A 17,578-nucleotide genomic window follows, 5' to 3' on the forward strand; every position below is an offset into this window, starting at 1 on the left:
TAATTCATCTTGTACCTTTTCAGCCTAAATTACAACTGAATATTGAGGGGGACAATGGGGACCAAGGCTGACCGATCGGCAGTCCCATGGTACAGGTGATAGTTCTAAGCTGTGAGGCCAGCAAGTTTCTGCCAACTTAAAGGGTCGGTTAGGCACGGCTCTTGTGATTTGACGCGAAGGGAACCCCTGGGCGTTACGGCGCTGGTTCCTGTGAAATTATCTCTAAGGAGCCCAGTTAATGCTACGCCGACCTGGGCTCGCAACTATCATGACTGTGTTGCATGTATTGTGTTGACTGACCCCTCAGTCTCTGAGTTCTACACCGAACTGAGATATTCAGCAATAATGTTAATCGCGAGAACATATATTGAGTAATGGTGGCGCAGGTACGAGTCGAGTGTAATCACTCCCGAGGTTCGCGTAAATTTCAAACCCAAATTTCTAAATTATATATCTTAAATGGAGTCAGATAAACGAGTGGAACGAGAGTAACCACTAAGCTTTCAAATACGGCCCCGTTTACGAACGGAGAATATTAGGAATTTTACTGATCTGTTTCAGGCCAGTTGTAAGCGGGATATGGGGCAGGTCAATCCATATCCGACCCGGTGTATTCCTAAACATAATTGTGCTCTGTTCGTGTGCGGAGTTTGATAATTAAAATTTTTTCATTCACTTCTAAACAGCCAGGAAAGAACACGTCGTCCCTTCACCTTCAGCTATTCCCTCATTGGTCTAGCTGTGCAGGTTCTACATAACCTCTTCTCTTGTTACAGCCAAGTCTTTAGTGTTGTAGTTGTTTTTGTACTGTCTTGAACGTATGTCTTGTTATGTTTTGTGTCTCTCCCCATCACTTGTGTCCCCCTCCCTTCCCCTCTCCCTACATTATTACATTACATTATTGGCATTTGGCAGATGCTCTTATCCAGAGCGACGTACAGTTAATTAGACTAAGCAGGAGACAATCCTCCCCTGGAGCAATGCAGGGTTAAGGGCCTTTCTCAAGGGCCCAACGGCTGTGCGGATCTGATTGTGGCTACACCGGGATTAGAACCACCTTGCGTGTCCCAGTCATTTACCTTAACCCCTATGCTACAGGCCGCCCGGTAGGTTATAAGAATGTTTATTAGGAGTTTTTTAGGAGGCAATAAAGTCATGTTTGGTGGTATGGCTCTGTTCTGGAAGCCCTCCTGGCCCTCCATAAAAGCAGGGATGGATCAGACCGGGAGGAGGCAGCAGACAGCCCCCAGAGGGGGACACACAGAACAGATCCGGCAGCACAGGACACAATGATGTGTATGGGTTCGGTTGATCTTTGGATGTGCGAGGAAACCGGAGTACCCGGAGGAAACCCATGCAGAAGAGGGGAGAACATGCAAACTCCACACTGAAAGGCTCAGTTAAGACTCGAACCCGGGACCTTCTTGCTGTGAGGTGAGAGTGCTATTCGCTGGACCACCGTGCTGCCCATATGTGATAGTGTATTAAACATGAGGGAGGAGCAGGGGTGTAGGGGGTTTAGACTAGCAGTCTGTAGTCAGACCATCTCCACCTCCAAAAATAAAAAACGAAACCAAGAGGGACTGCTCCTCATTCCTGCCGTCTGGAACCACCACGGCCGAAAGCTGTGGGTTTCCTGGATTGCAGTATCCTCCGGTCAGGGGAACAGGGCCGCACTATGGAGAGGAGAAGGCACAGCACCAATTACCCCACTGTGGACTGGACAGAACGGGACACACTGGCGCTTGCGTTTGATGGCGGTGCACATTCCTCACACCACTGGGGCTCCACTCCCGCTCACCTCCTGCCCAGCCCGGGGCTCGCCGGTTCACTCCAGCTGCCTTCTCTTCCATCTCACCATTCCACAGCCGTCACCACCGCCCCTCTTCACTCAGCCAGCGACACGGTCCCAGGTCTGCCGCCCCACTGCCAGACTCTCCATCACACCTCAAACAAATCCATTTCCTCCCAAGCACAAACAAAAGAAAGATAAGTCAGAAATACAAAAGTTACGGTCAACAAAATCAAAAGGGGGGAAAAAAACGTCCAAACCTTTTTAGAATAATGTGGATCTGAGCCTGTTTACTTCCTGGCTGCCTGAACACCAACTGCCACAAACACCGCTTTTTTGTCCCTTTCCCAGTGTCAAAGGAAACCAGTGGCAGCTGTGTGAGTTAATCAACTGGGCGGAGCTGAGCAGACCAATTACCCCGGTCCACATCCCCGTGCGTGCTCTCAATGACCAATCAAGGGAAGTGCTCTCACCAAGCCGGTGGTGGTCCGTGGTCCTGGTTCCGGTTCCCGTTCGGCTTCCTCCTCTTCTGGGGGCTCCCTCCAGGCGTCGCCCACAGGAAAGGCACGCAGGTTGTTCCGTTGATCCACTCCTCCTGATGTCCTTCGGGCTGGACCACATACACCGGCCGCTCCGGCTGCAGCTGGAAGAAAACCAAAAACAGAAAGGGAGACCACCTTGGGGCCAGCTTAGTTAGCTCCCGGTGCATGAAGTTAACAGAACATAACACAGTATAACAGAACATACGGTAATGGCGAGAACAGGCCATTTAGCCCAGCAATGCTCACCTTTTCCTATCCCTCAGTGTACCTACTGCCTAGTTTGCCTAAGAGCTTAATAGCATCTAACACTATATCAAGCCTGGTCTTGAATTCCCCCAGTGTTTCTGCCTCCACTACATGGCCTGGCAAGCTATTCCACACATTACCCACTCGCTGTGTGAAAAAATACTTCCCAGTATCTCTATGGAATTTCTCCTTCGCCAAATTACATTTGTGCCCTCTCGTTCTGATAACTGAACTCACCTTGAAGAATCTCCTATCCCTGTGGGACTCCACTTCCCATAATACCCTGCTTGGATAAGGCCCCTCCTTCTACTACTCTATCCTGTAGCCAATTCCATACCTTTTCAAATGCTTTTTGGAACATAAGCCCCCGGTTCCCCCGGCAATAACGGCAAGGTCTTGAGCCAGTGATCGTACCTTGTCTTGTCCCGCTGTTGCTGGTGCCGCACAGACTCCAGCACCTTGCAGTACACCCCAGACAAGGTACGATGGTGTGCCCACACCCACCCCTCCATGTCCCATCTCCTCGGGGTGGCCCACAAACTCCCCGTGGAGGTCAGAACAGCAGAGACTCTGACCACCTTCAAGCGCACACTGAAGACACACCTCTTCAAGCTGAAACTCTCCACCCCACTCTACCTCCCTGTAATTGTTTCAGTTCTCAATTGTGTGTCATTACTTGTCCTCCATATCCTCCAAATGGCTAAGCTACCAGCTGATCAGCACTATGAACTCCAGGTGACATCCTTCAAATACCTGCACTGCAATCATCAAGCAGGGCCTATAATAAGGTCATCTGATTGGCTATTCCTCCAACCAATCACCACTCTGGACCCTAAGTGACATCCTCCGAATGACTAAGCTTCCAGGAAATCACCTAGCAGGACCCCAAATTACATCATCTGAACGGCGCTCCTTATAGACAACCCTGCTAACACCACAGGGAATGCTACGATATAAAAGTTATCAAATAATTTCTGTAGCTGTTGGTTGACTTGTGGCTTATTGTAACGTTATGTCGTTTTTTAAAGGAGCACTGTCACACTTTTTTCAGATGAGCTTATTTGGATTAAATGCTTAAATTATGTATGTAGGCATTTCCTATGTAAAGGGGAAAACTTCTAAGGGCAAATGCCTTAAATCTCCAATGATTCACACACATGATATCCATATGAAATAATGTGAAGTAGAGCAATATAACGGTGAGTGTTTTCACATTATGAGCAGGTCCTTCCATCACATTAGACATTGTAATTTTCAGATGATTAGATTGAGAAACCTTGTGTTAACAGAGGGTATACTGTGCTTACTGTAGAAGGACACTTTCTACTTTATCTCTCTGATTACTCTGATATTTTCTCCAGTGCAGCAGTGATTTATCATCATTGATTTATTCTACCAAACTAAATAAAGACCAAACTAAATTTAGTCCTAATTTTGGATTCTACTGTGAAGAGTGGGGGAAACTGAGCCCACTGACACCCTCCCTCTGGTCGGTGCTGTGGCCAGTTTTGAGCTCCCTTGTGGGGCTGCTTCAAACAGACAGCACTGGCCAGGTCTGATTTAATACCAGGCTGTGGTTTCCTCTCTTATTATACTGTAGTGCTCTTTGTGGTTGGAGAGTGGAATGTGTAATCTGTACAAACATGACATTCAAGACATTTCACGACCCAATCTCTGGTCCAGTAAATATTGCTTAATTGCAATTTGCCATTTTAGTGTTTTGTTCAATCTGTGTATATATTCCTTGTGTTTATAAAATTGTGATAGAGCCCCCTTCTTGAATATACTTCATTAGAGGTGATGAAAGACATTTATTTTGACCAATTCCTGTGTCTCAAGTATGTTTTTTTCAATGAGAACTAAATAAAATGGTTCTTAAGAGGAAGGTTTGGATGTGTCAATATTAACATTCAAGAAAGTGTATAGGTTCGAGCATATGAGATCTTCTAGAGGCAGCTGAATTCAGGAATATAATGGACAAATCAGCACATATCCCTCCACCAGGTGCAATGATGAGGATGGAGCCCCTTCCTTTATGTGATCTGAGACAAGCTGCTTCTGACCCATTCCTGTGTCTGAAGCCTCTCGGCTGGGACGTGTTCGGGGGCTCGGGACCCCCTGGTGGTGCCCTCCTGCTGGGGCGGACTGTGGCACCCGACGCGCCCCGCCCTGGAGGGACCGAAGTGACCGGGCGTTGGTCCTCCAGGTCTTCAGGCAAGATGGCCGAGTGGAGGAGGGTGCTGTTACCGGATTGGTTAGCTCCTGATCTTGGACTGGAGTTTGGATTTGGATTGGACTGGTCGCTGAGGACTCCTTCCTCCCACAGTTCAAAGACATGCAGGTTAGACTGATTGGAGTCTCAATTGCCCATAGGTATGAGTGTGTGAGTGAATGGTGTGTGTGCCCTGCGATGGACTGGCAACCTGTCCTGCCTTTCACCCAATGTATGCTGGGATAGGCTCCAGCCCCCCTGCAACCCTGTTCAGGATAAGTGGTTTTAGGATAATGAATGAATGAATGAATAATCGTGTGTCTCAAGTAATTTTAAAAACAAATATGTGAAAACATATTTACTGTTGATCTCATGTACACTCTGACCGTAATAATCTCCTGCATCTTCAGCCTGGCTGAAGCTCTTCAGCTCTGACTGACTGTACAGCTGATAGAGACAGTGTCTCCCTGCTGAACAGCCTGAGCTGATGGAGACTGAGTCACAACTATATCTGCCATTGATTCTGAAAAGGAAAATTAGGCAATGCCTTAGGCAATGCATTAGGCAATGCATAATAGTATTATGAAACAACTTGGAATGTCCAATCGTGGCACTGTTGTGAAAAGAGTTGTGTTGTCAAAAGCAAGCAAATAATATTTTAAATGTCACCAAAATCCCAAGCTAAATAGTATCTGCCTCACCCTGGTCAGACCAGAGCTTCAAAACAAGAAATGCCTGATGCGCAGGGAGCGATTATGAAGCAAAGTCATTTTCAACTATTTTAAATTACATAACAAAGTCTTGGGTATGCTGAAAATAAAGCCACATTTTTATGTAGAAAAAGTGTATTAAATGTAGGAATATGACAGTTATTATAGCACAACGTAGCTCAGTGTTTTAGAGCAGAGCTCCTCAGTGTCTCAGGTCAGTGTCTCCCCCCTCAGCACCTGCAGTAGGTCCCAGCTGCAGCAGTGCTGTCTGGACCAAATTTCTACTTCAACTATGACGACTGTGATATTTTCTCCAGTGCAGCAGTGAAACCTTTTCATCATATTTTCATCACTGATTTGTTCTGTTGTCCTAATTCAGTTTGGTACATGACAGTTACAGACCCATGTAATGTTCATCATATCCTCCATAACTGTGAGAGCACAGAGAAGCTGCATCTCCATAAAGCTCATGTTCCCTGCAGCCTCTTCTTCTCACACACTGCAGTTCACTCACTTAGATGAACAGCCATTGTGATGGAGGACTGTACATCCTGTTCAGCTAATACAGGCAGACTGCAGACAGACTGCAGATGAGAAAGGCTCTTGTGTGATGAGGCAGGGCAAACTGAGCCCACTGACACCCTCCCTCTGGTCGGAGCTGTGGGCAGTTTTGAGCTCCATTGTGGGGCTGCTTCACTATTTTTGTGTTTTCTTCAGTCTGCATCTTGTAAAGTGGTGAAAGAGTCCTCCTTCCTGAATGTGCTCTGAACCAAATTTCTCCTCATGTCATGTTTTTTCAATGAGAAGTTTTAAACAAACTAAGAAAATGGATAGTAAGAGGAAGATGTTTATGTGCTAACCTTAACATTGAGAGAAAGTGCATTACATTTGATTCAATAAAAATTTTAGTCCTTATTGCACAACAAAACTCAATGTTTTAGAGCAGAGCCGCTGAGTGTTACAGATCAGTGCCTCCCCCCTCAGCACCTGCAGTAGGTCCCAGCTGCAGCAGTGCAGTCTCTGTGCAGTCTGACTGAGGGAGGTTTTTGTATGGCTCTGTATCACTGTGTGAATACACTTTTACTGTTGATGTAGTGGTCACTCAGACAGTAATACTCTCCTGCATCTTCAGCCTGGACTCCAGTGATTTTCAGTGTAAACTGAGTCCCAGATCCACTCCCACTGAAACGATCAGGAATCCCAGACTGGCGTGTTGTGGCACGATAAATCAGAAGTTTAGGAGCCTGACCAGGTTTCTGCAGGTACCAGTAGAGGGAGTGGCCATATGTTGAGGAGTAGTAAACGCTCTGACTGACTGTACAGCTGATAGAGACAGTGTCTCCCTGCTGAACAGCCTGAGCTGATGGAGACTGAGTCACAACTATATCTGCCATTGATTCTGAAAAGAAAAACAAAGAAATGTAGGTCAATGCACATTAATATTGACAAATCCTCTGTCATATTATGGCATATTTGTATAGACAATAATGACACGGTTTTGAAGAGAGTTGTATTGTGAAAAGTCTAAAATATCACCAAATAAAATTAAAAATATTACCAAAAATCCCAAGTTTAAATGGTTCAATATTGCTCACCCTGAACAAAGAGTCCCAGCATCAGCAGCAGTAGAAAGACTGACATCATCATAATGCTGCCTGTGTCAGTGTCTGTGAAAGGACTGGACAGTCACTGATCAGTACTGGGGGTCTTAAAGTGTGTGGAGCAGTGAGGCAGGACAGGTATGCAAAGCCCCTTCCTCTATACAAATCCTGTCACACACAGTTAGAGGAGCTCTGATGTGTGAACAGCAGTGTGTCTATAGAGGCCTGGGCCACTTGCACTATTCACTGCTATTCTTAACCAGATAAAAAGTTCATTTTCGGTAATCTCTGAATCTTCTGAAATTAATTCAACCTGGTTGATTGCATATGGGCTAAGATATGTGTCTAAACTTATGTCTCATCAATTGTTCTGATGGAGGTTTCAGTATCAGAAATTATAATGTCAGTGATATCACACATGCACAGGTAATAATTCAAACACAGGATATCCATGTGAAGTAATGTGAAGTAGAGCAGTATGAAAATGAATGTTTTTGTCACCATGAGCAGGTCCTTCCAAAACATTTGACACTGTAGTTTTCAGATGATTAGAGTGAGAAGCCTTGTGTTAACAGAGGGAATACTGGCCTAATTTCTACATCAACTATGATTACTGTGATCATTTATCCAGTGCGGCAGTGAAACCTTTTCATCATATTTTCATCACTGATTTGTTCTGTTGTGCTAATTCAGTTTGGTACATGACAGTTACAGACCCATGTAATGTTCATCATATCCTCCATAACTGTGAGAGCAGAGAAGCTGCATCTCCATAAAGCTCATGTTCCCTGCAGCCTCTTCTTCTCACACACTGCAGTTCACTCACTTAGATGTACAGCCATTGTGATGGAGGACTGTACATCCTGTTCAGCGAATACAGGCAGACTGCAGACAGACTGCAGATGAGAAAGGCTCTTGTGTGATGAGGCAGGGCAAACTGAGCCCACTGACACCCTCCCTCTGGTTGGTGCTGTGGACAGTTTTGAGCTCCCTTGTGGGGCTGCTTCAAACAGTCAGCACTGGCCAGGTCTGATTTAATACCAGGCTGTAGTTTCCTCTCTGGTATTATACTGTAGTGCACGGTTTCTCAATGAGGGTGGTACCACCCCCCAGGGGGCATTCTGACATTGCAATGGGGCGCTGGAAGCACCATGGGTGAGAGGTCGGTGTTTGGACTATTATAGGGGGGTATTTTTACATCACATCACATTAAATGTTATTTTATTAATCAGTGCTGCTACTGCTGATAGCACAAGACCATGTTCAGGGTTTTTAGCCTGTACGATGTTCTGTTTTGTACTGGGACAAGACCCTCGTAGAACAGCACCATAGAGCTGTATAAAGATGGAAGAGAGTTAGAGGTACAGCAGCCACCACCTCTAAACATGACACATACATATCTCATAACATTAAAGGTAACGTAGCTAATGGTTCAATCAGTTTTTATTTCTTTATTTATTTATTTATTTATTCATTTTTTACATTTAGACTTTTTTGCAGTAGGTTTTCTGTTAACTTACTTTGATGTGCTGTATTTGTTCATTTTGTTGTTGACAGTTTGTTCAGTTGATTTTGTCTCATTATTAAATCATGTTATATTGGACACTGTTCAAGTACACCTTGGTCAAAGGAAGGTTGAGAACCCCTGCTGTCGTGCTTTTACATCAGGAGCAACCATAGCACTCTGGCTCTCCCTGTGGTTGAAGTGTGTAATGGCAGCTTGTGTGATGTATGGAGAGAGTGCTCTGGAAGAACGACCCAAACAACACTGATTTAATGAGGATCTTGGAGGGAGCATGTGGTCAATCCTGCATTGACTTTTCTATTTTGTGCAAAATTGTCCTGAAATCTGTATTCAATAACCAAGAAAATGCCGCAAATCATGATAACAGCTTAAACAGAATTAATTTTGCTCACGCCTACCTCTAAGAAAAGCACAGACATAAATACCCTTTGATGTATCAATGTATTTCCACAGCCCAGGATGAAAATGAAGTTTCTGGAGAACATGGATGTGAATATGGACTTTGGGAAAGAGTAAGAGGAACAGTGTCAGAGTGTGGAGAACATTTCTCCGTCCCTGTGGTCTCTGTCAGGGGAAATTATATCTGGGGTGAGCTGCTCTTGCATCACTGAACAAATGCAGGACTCATGGCTGAAATGCAAGTTCTTTGCACTCTGAATTCTGTTGACTTCTCTAAATCACCTCAGTAATCTTTGAATGGTCTGGAGATGTCAGCTCATTCCTATTTTGGATGATTTTCTGAAGATTCTGGGAATGTATACAAATAATAAAAATATATATTTTTAAAAAGAATAAAAAGAAATTTGCACTTATGATGACTGTTATCTTTTTGTTGAGAACAGCCCTTCCTGCGTCTTTTACTAGTTATGGATTTGATGCTTTTAACCTGTGGAAGAACCTATGCACTTGTAAATTGCTTTGGATTAAAAGCATGTACAAAATGACAAAATTGTTGAAATTGTTATGTACGGTGCAGAGAACCCAGGCGCAGACCACAGGATAATTCAAAATCGTAGTTTTAATGTTCAGTAGTCAAAAGCCAAGAGATCCAGTACACAGCCAAAAATGAAAAGCAAAAGAATGGTCGAAAAACAAGCAAGAGGTCAAAATCCAGAAAATCACAGGGTGAAGGTACAGAAGGGCAAAAACAAACTCGTAGTCAAAAACACAAAGCGAAAATCAGAAGTGCAAACAAAACAAGAGGGCAAGGCAGGTACGGAAGTCAAGGCAAAAGGGTGTCTATCAAGAATCTCAATAATAAGGCTTACACAAAATCGGCGCTTACTATGATCAACGTTCTGGCAAAGAAGCATACTGAGAATGGGGTTTAAATACATGAGGGAAGGTGACAATCTAGGCGGGGCAGAGAAAAAGGTGGGCTAAACAAATAGACAACAGGTGGGGAAACATAATAGGGTAATAACATAATAACGGGAGGGAGACGAAAACGCGGACTGGATGCACGAAACAAAACATGTAAAACATACGGCTCCGGATTAGGGAGTAGACATTTGCAAAGTTTGAAGACGTAGTGATAGTTAGAGACAGGTGCAAACACTTCGCTGAAACTAAACAAGTAATCAGGGATAGCATAGGGAGGTGGAGTTACAGAGCAGTGCAGAAATACTAAGAGATGGCGTTAGTGAGTTAGTTACGTGAATATTCCTAAACTACCCAATAAAAGTGATTGTTAGTTAGTTAGAAAGACAGTAAGTGTATTAATCGGATTTGTACTGTACAAAACCTAGATTAGTAGTAGTTAGTAACAGACCTGATGGGGGTGAGTGAGATGGTTTACCTCGGGCACAGACTGAGCAGGCAGTAACAAAGTCCAGCACATCCTTCTTGAGGCCCGACCACCAGATTCTTCTCTGGATAAATGTGGTGGATCCCAGGGTGGCATGAGAGGAGAGAAGAGTGTCCGCATTGTAACACCTGCATCCTGGCTGCTGGAGGTACATATAGGCGGTCAACCGGACAGTTACTGGGGCCTGCTTCACCGTTCTGGGCCATGCAGACAATGTCCTCGATCTCTAACTGTACCGCGTTGATGAAGCAGTCAGTGGGAAGGATTGTGTCCGGCCTCTCCTCCTCGCTGGAGGATTCGAATCGTCTGGATAGGGCGTCGGGCTTGACGTCTTTAGATCCTGGACGGTAGGCAAGGGTGAAATTAAACCTTGAGAAGAATAATGCCCATCGGGCCTGGCGAGAGTAGAGCCTCTTGGCAGTTTGCAGGTATTCCAGGTTCTTGTGGTCAGTCCACACCAAAAAGGGGACCTGAGCTCCCTCCAGCCAGTGCCTCCACTCCTCCAAGGCTAGTTTCACCGCCAGGAGTTCACGGTTGCCGATGTCGTAGTTCTCCTCAGTGGTAGATAGGCGGCGAGAGAAGAACGCACAGGGGTGAACCTTGTTGTCCTTGCTGGAACGTTGTGACAGGACCGCCCCTACCCCGATGTTCGAGGCATCCACCTCAACGATAAATTGTCTGGTTGGGTCGGGATGGATCAGGATAGGGGCTGTGGTGAATCGGTCCTTCAGACTGAGAAACGCCTGATTGGCCTTCTCGTTCCACTGGAAAATACACCTGCTGGACGTGAGGGCAGTAAGAGGAGAAGCAGTGGTGCTGTAGTTCCGGAAAAATCGGCGGTAAAAGTTAGCAAACCCCAGGAAGCGTTGCAGGTCCTTGCGACCAGTGGGTTGAGGCCGCTCAACCACTGCTGTGACCTTTTTGGGGTCCATGTGGATGTTGCCGGTCGAAATGATGTATCCCAGGAACGAGGTGGTGGAAATGTGGAAGACGCATTTCTCCGGTTTTACAAACAGGCGCTGGAGAACCTGACGAACATGTTCGATGAGTTCCTCCCTGGACTTGGAGTGAATCAGGAAGTCATCTCGGTAAATGAAAACAAACTTGTTTATCATGTCTCCCAGCACATTGTTGATCAGGTTCTGGAAGACGGCAGGCGCATTAGTAAGACCAAACGGCATCACCAAGTACTCCCAATGGCCTGTAGGGGTGTTAAAGGCTGTCTTCCACTCATCCCCCTCATGGATACGCACCAGATGGGAAGCATTGCGTAGGTCCAGCTTGGTGAAGATGGTAGCCTCCTGTAGCTGTTTGAATGCTGAGGCCATGAGGGGGACAGGGTAGCGATTCTTGACGGTGATGTCGTTCAAGGCTTGATAGTCAATGCATGGGCGTAAGGATCCATCCTTCTTACCCACAAAGAAGAATCCTGCTCCAGCAGGAGATGATGACGGGCGAATGATGCAGCTGCAGCTAGCGACTCCCTGATGTACTTCTCCATGGTCTCAGTCTCAGGGTGGGACAGGAAGAACAGCCGTCCTCTGGACGGGGTGGTTCCTGGCAGAAGGTTGATGGCACAATCATAGGGTCGGTGCGGAGGTAGGGATGTGGCTTGGGACTTACAGAAGACCTCTCCAAGGTCCAGGTACTCGTTTGGGATCCCTTCCAGATCCGGAACCTTCTTGGGAACCCTTCTCGAGACAGGGGTGTGGGCCTGGCGAAGGCAATGAGCAGAACAGAATGGGCTCCAGCCCAAAATCTCATGCCTCTCCCAGTCCACCTCAGGGTTGTGTTTCCTGAGCCAGGGATGGCCCAGGACGATGGGGGAATGTGGGGAATCTATGATGTGGAGCACAAGCTCCTCTTGATGGTTGCCGGCGATCAGCATCTTAAGGGGAATGCTCTTGTGGGTGATGCTGGCCAGTTTCTGGCCGCTGAGTGAGTTGGTGAGTGGGTGCCCCACCTGGTGGCCACCCAGAGGTCCAGAAAACTAACTTCGGCTCCGGAGTCAATGAGGGCGGAGATCCTCCTCGTCTGCCCCTCCCAGGAGATGGTGACAGGAAAACAGGTGCGGTTCTTGGAGGAGACTTCAACAGGAGTCACGCCCACTAGTGCTCCTCCAGTGACGAGTGGGCGTTGGCTTTTCCCGGGCAGGTCGAGATGAAGTGTCCCTCCTGGCCGCAGTAGAGGCATAACCGACCCCTCATCCTCCGTTCCTTCTCCTCACGGGGCAGCCTGGCACGATCCACCCTCATGGGTTCAGTCTCGGCGGTGTTGGTAGGGCGTTCCACCCGGGGTGAGGGAACAGACCAGACTCTGGGGATCTCCCCTCAAGACCGGACAGGACGGACTGGACTCTGGAAACGGTGGCGATCGCATAGGCGAGAGTCCACCCGGATGGCCAACGCGAGCCCCTCCAAATCGTCAGGTAGTTCCCGGGTCAGCAACTCATCCTTGATTCGTTCCGCCAGGCCGTTCAGGAAGGTGTCGTACAGGGCTTGGCTAGCCCAGCCACAAGATGTCGCCATGGTCTGAAAGTCAATGGCGAAGTCCGACACACTGTGTTCTTCCTGACGCATGTGCAGAATCTCACACACTGCTTCGTGACCATGCCTTGACCGGTCGAAAATCCGCTTCATCTCCTCCATGAATAGCCCTGAGGTCTGGACGCAGGGTAATCCAGCCTCCCAGGCGGACGTTCCCCACTTCTTAGCGCGTCCCATGAGTTGCGTGATGATGTAGGCCACTCGGGATCGCTCAGAGGGGAAGGTAGACGGCTGCAGCTGGAAGATGAGCTGACACTGTGTGATGAAAGCTCGGCTTCTCCGGCGTACTTCTCGGGAGGTGGAAGACGAGGTTCACACAATGGAGCAGGTGGTGCCGTAGGAGTAGCCGGAATGCTGGGTGGTGGGGCGCCGAGATTAGGGTTTGGAGGGTCATGGTCAGGTTAACCAGACCGTCGGAAACTGCCTGCAACTGTTGAGCAAACGAGAGCAAACGAGTCCAACCGTTGCTGCTGGTGTCCCAGTGGAGCTCCGTGGTTCCCCAACACGGATTGCAGCTGGGACTGGTCTGCTGGGTTCATCTTGGTCAGAATGTACTGTTACATTACAAAAATGTTTTAAAAATGAACATATTATCCAGGAAATGTACAGGATCTCCTCGTCAAATTTAAGGTAACAATGACCAAAATTCTAATTCTGATCAAATTCTGATTTAAACCTGTTGAAATAGAGTAGGCACATGTCTCCAGTGTTTTTTGTTTTTTAAATGAGACGTTTTAAACATACTAAAAGAATTGACCCTTAGAAGAAGATTGTCATTTACATTGAGAGAAAGTGCATTAAATTTTAGAATTATTATTTATTATTATTATTTAGAATTATTAATATTTTATTATTGCATAAAGTAGTTCAGTGTTTTAGAGCAGAGACCCTTAGTGTCTAGGGTCAGTGCTCCCCCCTCAGCACCTGCAGTAGGTCCCAGCTGCAGCAGTGCAGTCTTTATGCAGTCTGACTGAGGGAGGTTTTTGTACGGCTCTGTATCACTATGTGAATACACTTTTACTGTTGATGTAGTGGTAACTCTGACAGTAATAATCTCCTGCATCTTCAGCCTGGACTGTGATTTTCAGTGTAAACTGAGTCCCAGATCCACTCCCACTGAAACGATAAGGAATCCCAGACTCGCGTGTTGTAGCATAAGTAATCAGAAGTTTAGGAGCCTGACCAGGTTTCTGCAGGTACCAGTAGAGACAGTGGCCCTTGCTTGAGCAGTCGTAAACACTCTGACTGACTGTACAGCTGATAGAGACAGTGTCTCCCTGCTGAACATCCTGAGCTGATGGAGACTGAGTCACAACTATATCTGCCATTGATTCTGAAAAGGAAAATAAGGAAATGTAGGTCAATGGATAATAGTATTATAAAATAACACTGTTAAATTCTGACATATTTGAATATACAATCGTGGCACTGTTATGACAGAGTTGTACTGTAAAAAGCAAGCAAATCAAATATAAAATGTCATCAAAATACCAAGCTAAATCGTATCTGTCTCACCCTGTACAAAGAGTCCCAATATCACCAGCAGTAGAATGTTTGACATCATCATAATGCTGCCTGTGTCAGTGTCTGTGAAAGGACTGGACAGTCACTGATCAGTACTGGGGGTCTTAAAGTGTGTGGAGCAGTGAGACAGGACAGATATGCAAAGTCCCTTCCTCTATACAAATCCTGTCACAAACAGTAAGAGGAGCTCTGATGTAGGAACCACAGTGGCTCTACAGACTATTCACTGCTATTTTTTATTTGCCTCACATTCATTTATCAATACACAGTCCCCTCCAAAGGTATCAGAACAGTCATGCCAATTTCTTTGTTTTTGCAATCCATCCAATCCAAAATGTAAATAATTTACATACAAAAACATTGGCACTTGGTAGAATATCCCTTGCTTGCAATTTGGTTTTGTGATGCTTTCCCAGGCTTTTACTACAGCCTCTTTCAGTTGTAGTTTGTTGTTTGTTTTTTTCCTCTCAATTTTCTTCCTCAGGAGGTTGTGGCGCCCCTGCTCCTGCATGTTGCACCATGTGGGTGGAAAACCCCCGGAAGACCTGCACCACGCAACTACGCAACAGTTACACATTGGGAGAGGTGTGCGACAGAGTGTATTTCCCTAGAGAGCTGATGGGGAGATCAGCACCATGGAGAGAGACACCTCTACCTGCAGTCCAGGACCCCGGACAGCACACGTGAGTGCACAGTATGGAAAAGTACTAACTCAGCTGCAGCCCTTTTTCCATAATGAGCAGGGAGAATTTAAGGCGCGGTCGAGGCTGGTGTGCATTAGTGTTCTGCAGTGGGTTGGTAGCATTTTCTCCTGGATTAGTTAAGTATAATTTGTTTGTTTGCTGTTTCTAATTCAGTTTAGTTGTCAATGTAGTGTTCTGCTGTGTATTTGTTTGTTTGTTTGTTTGTTTGTTAGCTAATACAAGTGGTGTTTATTTAGATTCCAGTGAAACTGGGTTAGGTGTTTGTTTCTCTCAGGTGAGCTAGCCTATTGAGTTAGGCTATTGTCTTCACTGGCTGGCAGGCCACAGCTTTTGTTGTAGGAGGAGCCAATAGTTTGCACCCTGTTCAGGGTATAATTACTGGCACACCTGAACTCACTTCAGTGTGCATTAGTGTTCTCCAGTGGGTTGGTAGCATTTTCTGTATTCAGTGTCAGCTAGTTATTTAAGCCGTTGTGTAGCGCACCAGCAGCAGCTGGGTGCGGCAGCCTTGGCTACTTGCCTCGGCGTATGAAGTCGCAGGTGTACAAAGTCGAGGTTGTCTATCTACGGGTGTCCATCGAGGCTGTCTGAGAGCGTGATGTTTGATTTTGTTTTTGCTGCCTGCCCTCACTTCACTGCATAGGATTCCTCTTGTCCTCCCTAGTTCCCTCCATGTGTTTCCTTCCCATCCCTGTCCTCTCTCCTCTCCCCAAGTCCCAGTCAGGTAGGAGGTTCGCTTCCTGCCAACATGGGCAGAATATCTCAAACCTCATCTTCCCTCCCAGATCCACTGGTATTGATCTCTGTGTGGCTGGTGGCCTCTGGAACTGCCAGTCCACCGTCCAGAAAGCAGACTTCATATCTGCCTATGCCTCCCACCTCAACCTTGACTTTCTTGCTTTCACCGAAACGTGGCTCTCACCAGAGAACACAGCCATCCCAGCTGCCCTTTCCTTTGCCTTCTCTTTTTCCCACACACCCAGAACCTCTGGCAGAGCAGGTGGCACAGGTCTCCTAATCTCATCCTCAAGGAGATCTAGTGTCTTCTCCTCATCCCTCTCCTTCTCCTCTTTTGAATTTCATGCGGTTTCTGTTGCCGTGCAAACTGTTTATTATTGTTGTTTATCGCCCCCAGGGTCCTCTGGGGAGCTTCTTGGATAAGATGGACATCCTCCTTAGCTCCTCACCAGTCAATGACACCCCCCTGATCCTCCTGGGTGACTTCAACCTCAACTCAGAGTCCACCCAGTCTACCTTTCTCTCCCTCCTTTCTTCTTTTGACCTTACCCTCACTCTTTCCCCTCCCACTCACAAAGCAGGCAACCTTCTTGACCTCATCTTCACAAGGAGCTGCACAACAACCAACCTCTCTGTAGCACCACTCCACAGTGGTGTGAAAAAGTGTTTGCCCCTTTCCTGATTTCTTTTTTTATTTTATTTTTATTTATTTATTTAATTTTTTCGCATGTTTGTCACACTTAAATGTTTCAGATCATCAAACAAATTTAAATAGTAGTCAAAGACAACACAAGTAAACACAAAATGCAGTTTTGAAGGTTTTTATTATTCAGGGAGAAAAAAAAATCCAAACCTACATGGCCCTGTGTGAAAAAGTGATTGCCCCACCTGTTAAAACATGTTCTCAATCAAGAAATCACTTAACTAGGACCTGCCTGACAAAGTGAAGTAGACCAAATGATCCTCAAAAGCTAGACATTATGCTGAGATCTAAAGAAATTCAGGAACAAATGAGAAAGAAAGTAATTGAGATCTATCAGTCTGGAAAAGGTTATAAAGCCATTTCTAAAGCTTTAGGACTCCAGCGAACCACAGTGTGAGCCATTATCCACAAATCGCGAAAACATGGAACAGTGGTGAACCTTCCCAGGAGTGGCCGGCCAACCAAAATTACCCTAAGAGCGCAGCGACGACTCATCCAAGAGGTCACAAAAGACCCCACAACAACATCCAAAGAACTGCAGGCCTCACTTGCCTCAGTTAAGGTCAGTGTTCATGACTCCACCATAAGAAAGAGACTGGGCAAAAATGGCCTGCATGGCAGAGTTCCAAGACGAAAACCACTGCTGAGCAAAAAGAACATTAAGGCTTGTCTCAATTTTGCCAGAAAACATCTTGATGATCCCCAAGAACATCATACCAACAGTAAAATATAGTGGTGGTAGTGTGATGGTCTGGGGCTGTTTTGCTGCTTCAGGACCTGGAAGACTTGCTGTGATAAATAGAACCATGAATTCTGCTGTCTACCAAAAAATCCTGAAGGAGAATGTCCGGCCATCTGTTCGTGACCTCAAGCTGAAACGAACTTGGGTTCTGCAGCAGGACAATGATCCAAAACACACCAGCAAGTC

The sequence above is a fragment of the Conger conger genome, chromosome 16, assembly GCF_963514075.1.
Source record: "Conger conger chromosome 16, fConCon1.1, whole genome shotgun sequence".
NCBI lineage: Eukaryota > Metazoa > Chordata > Actinopteri > Anguilliformes > Congridae > Conger > Conger conger.